This window comes from Carettochelys insculpta, chromosome 1 (assembly GCF_033958435.1).
Source record: "Carettochelys insculpta isolate YL-2023 chromosome 1, ASM3395843v1, whole genome shotgun sequence".
Classification (NCBI taxonomy): Eukaryota; Metazoa; Chordata; order Testudines; family Carettochelyidae; genus Carettochelys; species Carettochelys insculpta.
Window position 1 is genome coordinate 106,390,724 of NC_134137.1, and position 15,742 is coordinate 106,406,465.

A 15,742-nucleotide genomic window follows, 5' to 3' on the forward strand; every position below is an offset into this window, starting at 1 on the left:
TGTGTTTACTACCTTGTGCCAGTACTTCCCACTACCTGTCCAACTTGGCCCACATTCTGCCAAAAGCTTGGTTGCAGTGGCATAAGCACACCTGCATGTTTCCACAAATCAGTGCCCCAGTGATGAAGGGTGTTTGCGAGCTGCATGCACAGAATGGATGGCAGAGCCGTGGTGGGGACCCAGAGAAGAGGTCCAGTGAGGAAGAATTGCAGAGCTTGGGCGTTGCGGTCCTTTCCTCCAACTCTAGGGGTGTGTGAGCGTGTCTGGACCTGGTTGGGTGGGAGGGCGCTACACCGAGCGTGCAGGGGAAGGCCCATGCGGAGAGCCCCTTGAGGGGGCCAGGTCCCCCAAGAGGCGGGGCCGTGGCATAGCGCTGGTGAGAGTCCCCTGGCGGCGGGGAAGAGGGGCAGGCTGGGGCGGTTGCTAGGAGCGGAGGGTGGCTGCAGGGCTACCCCCGCTGCGGCTGGTGGCGGGGGGCGGAAGGCTGTTTGCAGCCCGTAACTCGGGGCGCGCAGGGCAGGAGCTGCCGCGCCGCTCTGGCCGGGGGGGTGGAGCCAGCCGGGGGGAGCCGCACCCCCTTTCGCTCGGTGCACGGGGCGGGGCGGCAAGCCCGGCCCGGCCCAGCCTGAAGGCGCGGCGAGCCGCCCCCGCCCGAGCAGTCAGGCGCGGCGGGAGAGAGGCGACAGCTAGCCGCGCGGCCGCCGCCGCCAGGACGCAGCCAGGGCCCCGCCGGGCCGAGGTGCCGCCGCCAGCAGGTCAGTCAGAGGCGCGGGGCGGCCGGGGCCGGGGCCGGGGCTGGGGCCGGGGCGCAGGGGCTCCAGCAGACAGGCCTGCAGCGCGCCGGGCTGGGGCCGCACAGGTAGCGCGGCGACTCTCCGCCGGCCGGCTGCGCTGTGCCGCCTCCTGCCGGCGGCTCCCGCAGGCTCCGCCGTGCACCTGTGCAGCGGAGAGTTGGCCCCAGGGCCTCTGCCCCAGCGGGGCCTTGTTGACAGGCTGTAAACACGCACTCCCCTCCCCCCCTGGCGCCCGCTGCGGGGCTGGCCCCGGGCAAGGTGTTGCGGGGGGAGCCGCGGGCCCCGGGCCCCGGGTCGGGCGCCAGCCTCGTGCGCTGCCCCCGAGCTCCGCGAGTCCCCGATTACGTGCGGTTCGGCGGCGTTGGGTAGTTTTGTGAACTCAGCATTTGGCCGGCGGCGCTTGGAGAAAGTGGCGGTTAGCACAGCTGATGTCTGTGTTGTGTCTGGACGACAAGATCTCTGATAAGCGTCATTCTTCGCCTTTCTCACTATTGTAGTTCCGTAGTGCCCAGCTCGGCTTCCCTAGATGGCTTTGCGGGAGCCACTGGTGTTTTTTTCAACGTGTTATCTAGACGTGCTGAGATTATTCTACAATACTGGGTTTAAAACATCCGTGGCCTGTCTGGATTAGCTCTCCCTTTACAAAGCAGGTGGGAATGCAACTATGGGAAGTTTGAATAAAATGCTGGACCACATGGCTAGGTCTATGCTACAGAGAACTTTCAAAAGAAGCCCTGCTGGAAGAGCTCTTCCGAAAGAACTTCTTTTGAAAGAGTGAGTCCACGCACAAAAAAACAGATTGAAAGAGTGATCTGTTCTTTCAAAAGAGAGCGTCCACGGAGCCCCCACTCTTTCGAAAGAACAGGCTAGGGATCGAAAATCAAGGGTGTTCTTTCAAAAGAGGGGCCTTGAGGAGCGTGTACACACATTTTCTTTCTTTCGAAAGGGAGTGTTCTTGAAATGGGAAAGGAGTGATTTCGAAAGGAGTGCCAAGTTCTTTCAATTTGCTTTCAAAAGAATGCTTTTTGTGTGTAGACGGTCCATGAGCTCTTTCAGAAGAGCTCCTTTTGAAAAATCTTTTGAAAGAACTTGCTAATGTAGATGCAGTCCACTTGGAAAACCAAAAATGCAGATCAAGTACTGGTTTACGTATCTCGTGATTCATTTGCGTACTCTGTTTAAGGAAGAGATTCTTTTGAAAGGAAAAAAGCAGCCTAGATTGGGCTGTTTTGAAAATAAATCCTATCTTCGAAAGAACCCTTCTTCCTGGAACAAAATGAGAAGGGTTCTTTTGCAGATCGGGTTTCTTTTTGAAAGAGCCCCATCTACACTGCTTTTTCTCATCTCGGAAGAAGCTCTTCTGAAGAGTATGCAAATGAAGCACAAGATATGTAAATCAGCACTTCATTTGCGTTTTTGATTTCCTACATTTGCATTCCTCTTTCGAAAGAGAAATGCAGGTGTAGACGTAGCCCTAGTTTGTAGGCACACCCCTGAGAAACAATGAGGCTGACATTTAAGAACCACCTCTCTTGCTGATTGTATGCAAGAAATCTTGTAGGCAGATACTGGTGTTTAGAAAAGGTGGGTTTTTTCCCACTTTTTAACAGATTAATTCTTATTTTCAGTCATTTTTTTGTTTCATTTTGTTTTGAGATGCTCTGTCAGTTTTAGACTATTCTGCTCCTGATTGACCACAGGAACAAATAGTATCAATAGGAGAGTGAGTGCGTATGTTTGTGTGTTTAGCTGTGACATGAAACAATACAGGGATAATATAACTAGTGAAAATATTTAAAATGGTCCAGCCCAAATGCTGTATTTTGAAAATAATACACATTTATATATAGATGCTTAATTTAATTTATTTTTTACGTATGTTATTCTGCTTGTAACTTTAAAACACTGTGTATATCGCGGTGTGTGGATTAAAAAATGGTTTTGACACACATCACCTGCAGTTCTTGCATTTGGTTTTCTGACATTCAATATGTATTTGAACACAAAAGTGTCACCCATGGAATACCATAAACCCTCAAAATATGTGGCTTCAGATTGCACATAACTTGCTTTAACGTGAGTTAAGCACTGCTTGAAGCGGCTCTGTGGCCCCTGTCCCTGCCTTCCCACAGCTGCAGGGCTGTCAGCCTGACAGCCACGCGACTGGGGAAGATGAGGGGAAGGAGCTTTTATCATGCCAAGTGGCTCACAGTTGCAGGCAGCTGGGCACCTTGCAAGCCTTCCACTTGCTTTCCTCCAGTGGCATGGCTGACAGCCATGCCACTGGGAAGGGAGGGAGAAGCAGCAAGGAAACTCACCAGCCCTATTGGCTTGTCAGTTTCCCCGTCCTGCAAGCGGAGGGGAGCTGGGAACCCAGTGGCAGCCTGGTTCCCTCCCCTGACCTCCCAACTTGCATGAAAATTCGAGTTACGCGAGGGCTGCAAGAATGCCCCCCCCTCATAACTCGAGGGTTTGCTGTACTGCCTTTGAATAATGGTCCTTAGCATTGTCGTGCTAGGCTGTAAGAAATCGTCTTTTACACTTGCTTTTAGAGTGTATGTTGATGTTGAAGAGAAAAAAAAATCAGCATCTGCATTGCCAGTTTTGCAAACTAAAGTGTAGCCTGAGTGTCTGTCATGGTTGTAAAATATCTGCACAGTCTGAAGTTCAGCTTGCATATGTTCAGTGCCAAATTGGCATGTGTATAAAGGATAAGAGAGGCCACAGTGGGACAAGAGACATTTTCTTCCTCTCCTGTGATAAGGTTCTTTGAACACCAAATGTCCTCTTGTTCCCCTTTGCATGCTGCACTTCTCCCAGTTAACCATGATTGCATGGGTTTGCTTCTACTGTTCCAGGCTACTGGTATACAAGGTTATTGTGCTTCATACACTGGCACTCACTACTGGTTCCATAGACCACGATCCTTTATGTATCGGTAGGTGGCCTAATCCCTTGATTTCAGTGCAGGTCTACACAGATGCAGGGGTCTGCCTATGTTGAGCTGCTTGCAGCTTCACGGTCACTGAACGGTCTCTTTGGTGTGGCAGCTTGTTTGTTTTGCTGTATTAAAATTGGCCTCCTCACAAGTGGAATGGTTGTTTTGTACATTATAGGTTCAGCTGTGCTATTATGTAAAGGTGTAGTTTCACCATAGCGTTTCTTTCTAAAGTTTAATTTTTGTCCATCATCATTAGCTTTTTCTTTGTGAAGAAGGCACATGTTTTTAAAGACAAGCAAACAGTTTGGACAATCTGTTACCTTCTCAAATCTTTGAAAATAGTACTTTTGGGATTAAGGTGCTAGAAGCTGCAAGTATTGGTGCAATATCTCATCCATCTCTGCAAAACCTTCTTCTTGTTCACAAGCACCTCGTCATTCTCGTCTTTGATCCCCATCTGCTTTAACTGCCACTTCCTACTGGCCATCTTGTACACCTTCCTGGTCTTACACCCATCGTAATACCTCTGTATATCTTCAGACTGCTCCTCTAACCATATTGCCTTATCCATTCTGGCTGCTTTTCTGACCTCGTTGCATTTCCCTCTGTATTCCTGTTCCGCCCTCATGGAAACATCCCTTCTGATCTTCAGCGCTCTCTTCTCTTGGAGCAACTTCAGTATTTACTGGTTAATCCACTTCTTATTGATCCTCTCTTCTGGAGCTGTCTGCTGAATTGCCTCTTCTATCGTCATGGCTATCCCTTCAACTCTCTTATCTAGGTCTTTCTCTGTGTCCACATTCCTGATTGTCTCTTTCAGTGCTGTTCTATCCACGTTTCCTATATCTTCCTTACCTAGCCTCGCCACGTCTCTTTGTTTCTTGAACTGTGTGTTATAGTTTCTCTTGAGTTTCATCTTGATGTTTGCAATCACTAGACTGTGGTCCAAGTCTATATCTGCTCCTTGGAAAGTTTGGCATTACTATACTGATGTTGCCCGGCACTGCTAAACTAATGTTGCCCATTTTCTTCTTATCAAAGTCATATTTATCATGTTCTTGGACTTCCTGTCATTCGATCCCCATGTCCACTTCCTACAGTCCTATTGCTGGAATCTCATTTACCGGGAAGCAACATGACATATGATGTGGATTGGAAGACGGAAATAGTGGCTATAATAGCAGAAGTGAGAGCAAGTTTGAAGGTGGTGGATAAGAATGGTAGATGGTATAATAAATTCATCATCATCATCATCATCAACAAGCATGGGCTCATGGTTTGTTGGTGTCTGATGCCTCCCTCACTATTTTCTTCATTCTTTCCCTGTTTAGTGTGGACTGGCTTTACTTCTGTAGACTAGCTCTGCACCAATCTACTATATCATCTACCCATTTCCTTTGTGGTCTGCCTCTCCTATTCGAGCTGTCCGTTATGCCGAATACCAGGGTTTTGACTTTTCGCTCGTTGTTCATTCTGCAGATATGCCCAAATAGCTGTAACTTCCATTGGATAACCTTCTGCAGTAGGTTCTCTTTTGGCTGTATCTTCCTATATAATTCCTGAGAATAGAACAGAAGCAGAAGGTCACCAATGAGGATCTTTCTATAACAATTCCTCTCAAATGCCGGTGTCCTTCTCTTTGACTCTTTCATTATCACCCATGTATCACATCCGTACAACGTACTGCTGAATACACACATTTCAAGACTCTCGATTTTTTTCCTAAGCTAATCACTTTCTTTTTCCAGAACGTATTCGTTGCCTTCAGACTCACTCTTGCTTTCATTATTCTAGTCGTTATTTCCTTTTTACAGTCTAGATCATATGTCATGTTGTTCCCCAGATACATGAATTTTTTTACGTTCAGTCCCATTTCCCTGATCTTTCTTCTTATTTCCTTATCTCCAAATACTATTTTTTTTTCATTTTATCAATGTTCATAATCAGTCTGTGCCACTTCCCTTCCTCATTTAGCATCTGCTCCATTCTCACTAGCTTCTCTTCATCTTCTTCAGTGATAACTATATCATCCGCGAACCTCAAGTGGTTAAGTTTTATTCCGTTCACTAATATCCCTTCTACCTCTTCCTTGATCTTGTCCATCGCTCTCTCTAGCTGCGTGATGAAGATACTGAGCGATATCGGATCTCCTTGTCTTGTACCTCTACTCATTTTAAACCAACTTCCCAACTCTCCGCATGTTCTCACTACTGTGTCCACGTTGTCATTGATATCCTTCAACAACCGTGTCAGTCCATACAACTCCAACACCACCCGGGTCACTTTCTGATCTATACTATCAAATGTCTTCTGAAAGTGGACGAGGCAATTGTAGATACTTTTGTTCTTTCATCAAGATTTCTCTGCTATCAGTCTTAGTGCCAATATTTGCTGTATGGTATTTCTGTCTTTCCTGAATCCCGCTTGCTCATCTGCTGGATATTCTCCTATCTGTGATCTCAGTCTCTCCATCAGTATCCTCATCAGCACCTTGCCTAGATGACTTGTTAGGGCAATTGTTCGGTAGTTCTTGCACTCCAGTGCACTACCTTTCTTGTGTATTATCATTAGCGTGGATCTTGTCCATTTTTTAGGGTTTGCCTAAAGTGCTTTTAGGTGCCTTCCCTTCTTTCTGTGCTATGTTTCATAGTCAGTGTATTTCCTGAATCATACTTTCTCCACCGTATTTGATCATCTCTCCCTGATCTTATCATTCCCAGAGCACTTGTTGTTGTTTATTCATTTCACTGGTCCTTCTACTTTCTCCTTCAAAATATCAGTGTTTTTATATAGTAGATTGGTGTGGAGCTAGTCTGCAGAAACTAAGACTGGGTCTACGCTCACCATGGCAGATCAAACATTTAGGTGTGATCTTCCGGGGAGCCATTTTGCACATGCATGAAATGGTGTGTTCTGGGGTCAGTGTTGACCCCATTTCTTCTTGCGATCGGGCAAGGATTAAGGAATGCCGACTGGAGGAGTGCTCCTGTTGGCGTTCTGCAGTGAGGAGAGGGATGGATATCGACGTCTGCTAAATCGATTTTTGGTTCGTAATTGGCGTACCTAAAATTATGTAGCAGCTGTTGACATTCAAGGAAAGTGCAGACCTACTCTAAGCCACTCTGCACTGGACAGGGAAAGATGAAAGAAAATAGTGAGGGAAGCATAGGACACCAGTGGGCACTGGTTGTTGATGATTATGATAATGAAGCTGCATGTAATTCATCACCTTCATAATGTGTGGCTTTTATAGAATGAAGCCTGTAATGGTGAAAGGTTTTTTTTTTTTTAGGCTACTTATTGGACAATATTAGTTGAAATTCCTGCTTCTATTACATTCTGTCTGTCAAACTTCTCTGCTGATTGAATGAAAACATAGTTGCTTGGGTTGTAGATAGGTAAAAGTCCTTCTATTACACATAATCTAAACTATTAACATTCCTCTTTCTCAGGGTAGAGGCTGAACAAGAGAAGTTTAAAGAAATTCCTACTGGCAGCTTACCACGGCAAGGAATGTCAAGTAAATAAAATACATGGGGATTTTCACATCTGTCTGGGGACTTGAGGTGCCTAATTCCCATAAATTCCAACTTTTCCAGGCAGCTTTGGAAACCTCAGTCATAGTACATAGTTACTATGTTACATATGCTTGCTCTGTGCTACTTATAAATGACAAGCTGTTCTGCAGTGACGTAAGAGCATGAGTATCAACTTCCATGAAGGCTGTTCAGAACCAGGGTACAACCTCCAAATTGATTGTGATTTCTATATTTCGATTTCATAAACTAGTAATCAAGAGTGAATTTCTTTGGCACTAGAACAGCCTTAAGAGGGAGTCCCAGACAGTCCCCTAGGGTACTCTGATCTGTCTTCCCACCCGCATAAGGTTACCTTTGTGATGGTCCCTTTTACCAAGGACCACAGCAATACTCACATTTCTTACAGATGTAAATGTCAGTCACAAGAAGGAAGAGTCCCAGAATCTAGGATCAGGCATGAGCTGAAACATCTATAACCCCAGTAGCCTGAGCCACGTGAGCTCACATCAGCTGATACAGGCCGGGTTTGGTTGTTTAATTGCAATATAGAGGTACCCTGTATGTCCTTCGTAAGCACTTCTGGGGCTCGTGTTTAGTAATCCTTGCCTCTCAGAGTTCAAGCAGCATGAAGATGCAAATGCTCTTTGTTACTAGTTTTTAGCAAATTCAGGTGGTGGGAGCAATTCATTTCCAAGACTCATCTTCATTTGAGGTGGCTCATGACAAAACAACAATTTTCTGTCCTTTCTAATGTTCCATTCTAGTACATCTGGTGTCATTGCCCCTTCCTTGAGGGGCAGCACATAACACATTGGGATACCAATGGTATACAGAGATTAATGCATGCAGCAGCTTACGAGCATTCCATAAAGTCTACTCATTCAATGCATTCTTGTAATTAAAATAAATATTAAAATTGTACCAAGACACAGATGATACGAGCCAGATTGGCTCCAGCTGTGTATTTGTCAGTGTTCATTGGAGATGTGAGGACCTTGATGTGAGCTGGCACACATCAAGGTCTGTGGCTATAAAATAAACAATGTGATTCTATTTTAGGTTAAACAAGTTATTTCATTAGTTGCCATCATGGCCTCATGCATTAATACCCTGATTGTATAATAAAAACTGCTTCTAAGCCATATGGAACCCCATTATCACTTTTATCACTTTTATCGCTTTTCTCTGAACCCAGATTGTTTGCAGTTTATTTAAAGTTTTTTGATGTTCCAGTGCTCAGAAAAGAGGTGAGTACAGTAATCAATAACAGAGATGAAAATAGCTGTTTTTTCAACTGTGATAGGACCCCCAGCTGGGCCTACTCCTCCCCTCTCTGGTTACTAGCTGTTTAAATATCACAGAGGTAGCCGTGTTAATCTATCTTCGAGAGCAACAAGAAGTCCTGTGGCAGAATATCTGTGTAAATGTGCCTTTCTATATATTTTCTGGAGAGGGATAGCGAGAGTTTGAGTGCATAAAGCTTTAGCATTCTTCATATTACAGTGGGGTCTCAACATTTGAAAGGGTTCCATGTTGAGAATCCTTGCAAGTGTTGAATTTCGCAAATATGGCTCCCACTTGGAGCCTGGCTGCCAGCGCTCCTACCTGGAGCCCCAGAAAGTGGCAGCTACTGACACTCCCCGCCCCAGAGCACCAGGAAGTGGTGGCTGCTGGTGCTCCTGCCTGGGGCCCCAGGGGAAGCAGCAGCTGCTGGCACGCCTGCCCATGGACCCAGGGAAGTGGCGGCTGCCAATGGTCCTGCCCAGAGCCCCAGGGGAAGTGGCCGCTCACGAATAATTGAATTTGCCAACATTAAGTTTGTGGATGTTGAGATCCTACTGTAGCTGCTTTTACGTTACATTTTTCACAAGGACATCATGTAGTATCTTAGTGAAACCACTCAGTTGTGTGTGAAATTTGTACACGCTTTCGGTGGTAAGCTATACAGGTCTGCTTCTTGTCTGTTGCTGTTAGACATTGTGAAAGGCACCCTAGAAAAACCCATATGCCACACACAGTGGCCATATCTACACTTTCGGAAGGGGCATGTTAATAAGGGAGTTTGGAAGATGCTAATGAGGCACTGACATGAATATGCAGCACCTCATTAACATAATGGCAACTGCGCATGATTCAAACTTTTGGAATGCATGCCGCTTGTGTAGACGGGGGCTTTTCAAAAGGACCCCCCTGACTTTGAAAGCCCCTTCTTCCTAAAATCAAATAGGAAGTCCTTTCAGAAGGCCCCTGTCTATATGGTAGGAGTGCATTCCCAAAGCAGCACTTTTGAATCGTGCATGGCTGCCATTATGCTAATGATGCGCCTCATATTCATGTCAGTGCCTCATTAGCATCTTCTGAACTCTCTCATTAACATGTCCTTTTTGAAAGAGAGGGGCCAGTGTAGACACGGCCAGTGTGATTAAAGTAAAGGTGTGAACTTTGTCTCTTCCAAGTTTAACAAAACAAAAATTGCTATAGTTTTCCCTTTCATTATTGCCAAAAAAACTTATGCAAAATGGTGAATCTTGCAGTGTAATTTTAAAAATATCATGCTTAGACTCTACCTTATTAATTTCAGTAGAGTTTTCCATATCTGAGTGTTTTTGACCGAACGTACTTTTTGTATCTTTCAAGAACTTCCTTTGCCTTTTGGCGGCTGGATTGTCCCAGAGGAGTGTAGTCCGGTAGATAGGTGGTTTCTTATGTAAACTGTTCCCAACACACTGACTGCTCCCAACATTAATACAGGTTGGAGCTACAAGTGAAGTTGGAATGGATGAAGAGTGTACAACATCAGTGTGATATCTTATTTAGAGGCTTTCAGCTAAAGAAGTGGGTGATCACATGCTAAAAAATTTTCATTTCCTGCATAGCTTTCACTTTCAGCTAACTACATTAGGTTGCGTTGTTAGTGTCTTGATTAGCTTTTTGCTGGTTCTCTTCTCACTAGCAACTCTCTTTCTTGAGAAGTTTTCTCTGATACGCAGTCTAATAAGTTTGTGACTGTCTGCTGAGATGAGATAAAGGTCAGTATTGTCAGAATGTTCTTGACAATGGCATCTGTTGCATTTTAGCTTTTCTATTCTATATATGTTTTTACATCTCTCTCATAATCATAGTATCTGAATGCCTTCCAATGGTGCATTAAATGACATGACTAACAGATGTCACATGCTGCTTCTCTCATCCTCTTCATAGGGGAGAAATGTGTGCAGAGGAGTATCTTGTTTTGGATTTTTTATTAATTTTTAAAAAACAAATTACATGTTGCTGTGTATTTATACTAGAGAAGAGAAGGTCAACAAAATGCACCTTGCACTTGGAGGAGAAGTGAATAAGGTTTGTGGCACCCTAATGAAGTGATGATCTGTTGGTGTTAAAGGGAAGGTTAGGTTTTAATATTCTCAGTATTGTATCTTTTAACTATCTGCGTGCGTTTTTCTTCTGCTTAGTTACTGGGATTTTAGAAGGGAATGTCCAAATTAGTGGCTCAGTCCATTGATAAAGAATTTTATTTTAGGGCTTATGGAAGAAGCAGAAAGGAGGTAGAGCCCATGATGCAGAGAAGGAATGGAGTACAACATTTCATAATACGCGTTTTGGTAGCTGTGGAGTTAAATCTTAGGCCATATCTCTCTCTGCTTCCATTTATGGACAAAAGTTGTCCTTCTGTGACGTAAGTTTCACTGGCGTAGGTAGTAGGGTACGCAGTTCTTTGTGGGCGGGAGAACTACTCTCACTGACCTAGCTACTGCTGCTTGTTGGGGGTGTGTGGCATCATTATGTTTATGGGCAAGCTCTTTCGTATTGCATAGAGTGGGTATGTCAGAGATCTTTCAGTAGCACAACTGCATTGCTGTAATTGTCCCACTGCAAGGTCTTTAGTGTAGACTTAGTCTTGTGTAAGCTGTGACCTATGCTATCATTGCAGATTAGACTCTAGTGGCTCATCTACACGAGCCCCCTCCTTTGAAGGGGGTATGTAAATGAGCCTAATCATGGGAATAGCGATGAGGTGCTGTGCTGCATATGCAGCAACTCATGCGCATAATTCTCGCTGCACAAACTTCGAAGTTGCTAATGTTGAAGCGCTGGCAAGTTGTGTAGCCACAGGCACTTCAAAGTACCCACCTAACTTCAAAGTGCCCTTTCTCCCAAAACATTTTGTGGGTAAGTACAAAATGGAACCCTGGAAAACTGACCTTAAGCGGGTTGAACTTCCGGGCTAGTGTAGACGTAGCTTCATTTTCTATTAAGTCATAGCTGTTCCTTCTGCTAGCTGAACAAACTGGGGAGGCTGTTGACTTTGTCTGGTGCACACCCCTGAGCAGCAAACCTGGGTGCAGCATAGCAGGCTCTGACTGATAACTTCAGTAGCTGTTTATAAGCAGATGTTGCCTGTTAGCAGCTGTTACACAGAAATGAGACGCACCAAAATGTATCTATATAAATTTTATATGTCAAGTCTGCTTCCCAAGTGTGTGTGTGTGTGTGTGAAAACAATAGAATAGTTTTTTAATGAGTTGAATCAGTTTGCTAAACTGAGTTAATATTTTTCTTGCTAACTGAAGGATGAAGTTCAAAGTATGGTTGGTTAGGTGTCATCTTTTCTTTTCTTTTCAGAGCTGAGTAAATAATTAGGAAAGCATGTATTTTAAATGTAATGGGTCATTTGATAATCATCCATTAGGTCACTAGCCAGAAGATTCATGTTGGCTGCTGTTGCTTGAATTTCAGGCAGGATTTCCATGGGTAAAAAGTGGATAGGTGAAACATCACATTAGCCGCATCTACACGTGCACGCTACTTTGAAGTAGCGGCACCAACTTCGAAACAACGCCCGTCACGGCTACACGTGTTGGGCGCTATTTTGAAGTTAACATCGACGTTAGGCGGCGAGACTTGAAGTCGCTAACCCCATGAGGGGATGGGAATAGCGCCCTACTTCGACGTTCAACATCGAAGTAGGGAACGTGTAGTCGTTGCGCGTCCCGCAACATCGAAATTGCGGGGTCCTCCATGGCGGCCATCAGCTGAGGGGTTGAGAGACGCTCTCTCCAGCCCCTGAGCTCAATGGTGGCCGCGTGGAGCGGCCTCTTAAAGCTCCCCGCCCCCTCCCTTCCTGTGCAGGAAGCTGAGAGAGCGTGCAGGCAGCAGCAGTAACACGCGGCTAGCCTGCACGCTCCTCCGCAGCCACACACACCCCCACCCGCCATGATGGCCGCCCCCCCAGCGCCCCCAGGGGACCCCCCCAAGGGGAGCCAGGGCTCACAGCCCAGCAGCCAGGCGGGGAAGCGGCAGCGGGGCCCCTCCTGGACGGAGGCCAAGCTTCGGGACCTGCTGGGGCTCTGGAGCGAGGAGGAGGTGCTCCAGGTAATGGGGAGCAAGAGGCGGAACGCGGATGCGTACGCTCAGCTGGCTGAGGGCCTGGCCGCCCGGGGTCACCCTGACCGCACTCCGGATCATGTCCGGAGTAAAGTGAAGGAGCTGCGGCAGGGTTACGCCCGGGCCTGGAATGCGGCTGGCCGATCTGGGGCCGCCCCCGTCACTTGCCCCTTTTACAGGGAGCTCAGGGCCATCCTGGACCCCCGGCACACCTCCTCCCCTCCGGCCACTCTTGATACCTCGGCCGAGGAGCCCCAGCAGGCCCCGGAGGAGGAGGAGAGGGACTCGTCCTCCAGTGACGCCAGCCTCCACATCATCCTCCCATACAGGAGCTCCAGCCGGGCGTCCGCCCCCCCGGGTGTCCCCTGACCGTGGGAGTGGGCCTACAGGTATGTACCCCTCCTGGTGTACGCCCCCGGGGTTGAGGGGCGGGGGTAATAGATACGGCCAGGGCCCTCCACATGCCCAGATGACCATGGCCCCAAGGACAGCAGTGGCATGTCCCTCACAGGAGTGCATCAGGCCCTGCCCCCACCCAGCACGACAGTGCCATGCCCCATCCCCGGGGCTGGGGGGAGCGGAACCTCTAGGGTCCCCCGGGGGGAGGGGGTCGGACACCCAGCAGCAGCAGCAGCATGTGATGGAGTGGGGGGGAGTGCAAATGCGAGACTCAGGCTAGATATGAGAAACAAGCTGAATAGCTCCCAATGGCTAAGGATGATCCTGGGGCTACAACTGGCAGGTTACACCTCTGCCCTGAACAAAGAGGAGGGAGGAGCCGAGCTGGGTTTGAATCGGGGGCGGCAGTTAGAGGCTAGGGGAAGGGAGAGCTGGAAGGCAGCCAGCCTGAGGAGGGGGAAAGCTACACCCCAGAGGGGCACCCCTCGCGGTCTTCTCCCCAGGATGGGTTGGAAGGACCGTCTCTGACTGCTGTACTGTTGCTTCTGTGAGAAACTGGGCATGTGTTGCCTAATAAACCTCCTGTCATACCTGCTGAGTGAGTGAGAGTCACTCCTGCCAGTGAATGGGGTCCAGTGCAGGGGGACCCCAGAACCCCATCACAGCAGCATCTCCCAGGGACGGGGATGGGGAACCTGCAGCAGAGGGGTGGGGGGACAAGGGCCACGGCTCGGGGCCCACACTAACGGCTGTCTCCACTCTTCTTCCTCGCCTCCTGTGTTCCGCAGCTGCACCATCGGAAGGACCGGAGAGCGCCGGTGAGGCGTCAGTGGTCCCGGAAACCAGGCCAGCCCCTTGGCGGAGCACTGACCGGCCCCACGGCGGGGAAGACGGCAGATGCAGCACCACCAGCCGACGGCGACGGACCCCCAGCTGCTGGCCTTCCACCGTCGGCAGCTGGAGGTCGCCGAGCAGCGGCTGCGGGTGGAGGAACGCTGCTTCCAGCTGCAGGAGCGGGCGCTGGCCTGGCGCCAGGAGGCATGGGGGGGCCTACATGCAGACCCTCAACCGCATCGCGGACTCCCTGGCCCCCCAGGCCGCGCCAGCCGCCGCAGCGCCCGCCCTGCCTGCTCCACCTGCTGCTCCAGCCGCTGCGCCGGCCGCCGTCGCACCGCCACCTGCCACCAAGGGCCATTCCGCCGAGGGGGACCTGGGGCCAGCTGACACTCGCCGGCCGTATCTCCTGGTCCGCCCAGCCCCCAGCCAGCCCCGGCCAGGGCTGCGGCCGAGGCGGGGATCCTGGCCGCCCACCCCCAGCGCTGGACTGTAGGGGCGTGGGGCCCGGGGCGTGGGCCCCCCCCTTTGTATATATTCCCCCCAGTTTATTGTTCTTTTCTTGTAAATAGTTTGTATTTGTGACCCATTGCTATGCTGATCCTTACCCCCCCATGTAAATAGTTCTCCCCTTACTTGTCTTCCCCTTTCATGTTATCCCGATTTTTATAATGTATATATATTTATCAGTTAGATTCCCCCTGTACATAGTTTGTCTTGTTCATAATATTTATAATAATAATAATAATAATAATGAGTTGTAGTAAAGAAGATGTTTGATTTGACAAACAACTGTCTGCTTTTATTTTTACAAGAAAAGTGGGGGGGATGTGCTCTTGGGTGCTCTGTGGTGTGGGCGTAGGGGCAGGGAGTGTTGTGGAGGATGGAGGGGGTGCAGTGGGGGGCCTGCCAGCATTCACCCCGCGGCCTCATTGAACTGGGCCCGCAGGGCCTCCCGGACCTGGGTCCCTTCGGGGTCTACCTGGCGACTGGGGGCAGCGGGTGGCTGCACATGGGCCCTGCCGGCTTCCACAGCCCAGCCCTGAAAGAAGGCCTCCCCCTTGCACTCCACCAGGTTGTGTAGGGCGCTGCACGCATCCACAATCTGGGGGATGTTGGTGGAGCCCGCATCAAGGCAGGTGAGGAGACACCTCCAGCACCCTTTGAGGCAGCCAAATGTGCGCTCCACCACCTGGCGTGCGTGGTTCAGGTGCTGGTTGAAGCGCTCCTGGCTGGCAGACAGGTGGCCCGTGTACGGGTGCATGAGCCAGGGCCGGAGGGGGTATGCCACATCTGCGATGATGCAGAGGGGCATGGTGGTGTCTCCCACAGGGATCTCCCACTGGGGGATGTAGGTCCCCGCCTCCAGCCGGCAGCACAGGCCCGAGTTCTGGAATACCCGAGCGTCGTGGGTGCTGCCAGGCCAGCCCACATAAATGTCCTGGAAACGGCCCCGGCTGTCCACCAAGGCCTGGAGGACCACAGAGTGGTAGCCCTTCCTGTTTATGTAGCATCCTCCACTGCGTTCCGGGGCGCGGATGGGGATGTGAGTCCCATCCAGAGCCCCGAAGCAATTGGGGAAGCCCAGGGTGGCAAAGCCCGCGATGGCGGCATCCGGGTCCCCAAGCCGCACGAGCCTGTGGAGGAGCAGGGCGTTGATGGCATGGACAACCTGCAGGGGAAGCACATGGGAGAGCACCAATGATGGATGTGCAGGGTGTGTGTGGCCCTCCCCTGTCCTCCCCTCCAGGGCCCCCCTCCCCTCCCCTCGCCTGCTACGGCTGCCTCCCCCCGCCCACGGGTCCTCTTACCTCCCCCCGCCCACGGGTCCTCTTACCACCAGCCCC

The 15,742-nt window shown here is 49.3% G+C and overlaps 1 protein-coding gene across 11 annotated transcripts in view; it reads left to right on the forward strand.

The window, feature by feature from the left end:
- Positions 1-416: 416 nt before the first annotated feature.
- Positions 417-15,742, forward strand: part of MBNL2 (muscleblind like splicing regulator 2) — a 219,474-nt gene continuing 204,148 nt past the window's right edge. For 2 of the 11 annotated variants that reach the window (XM_074989303.1, XM_074989285.1), the window contains exon 1: positions 431-755. The gene's annotated coding sequence lies outside the window, so the exon portion shown is untranslated. Of the gene's footprint in view, positions 756-7,236; positions 7,256-7,282; positions 7,302-15,742 lie in introns of those variants that run through there. The other 9 variants (XM_074989360.1, XM_074989351.1, XM_074989394.1 and 6 more) reach the window with 8 other exon arrangements.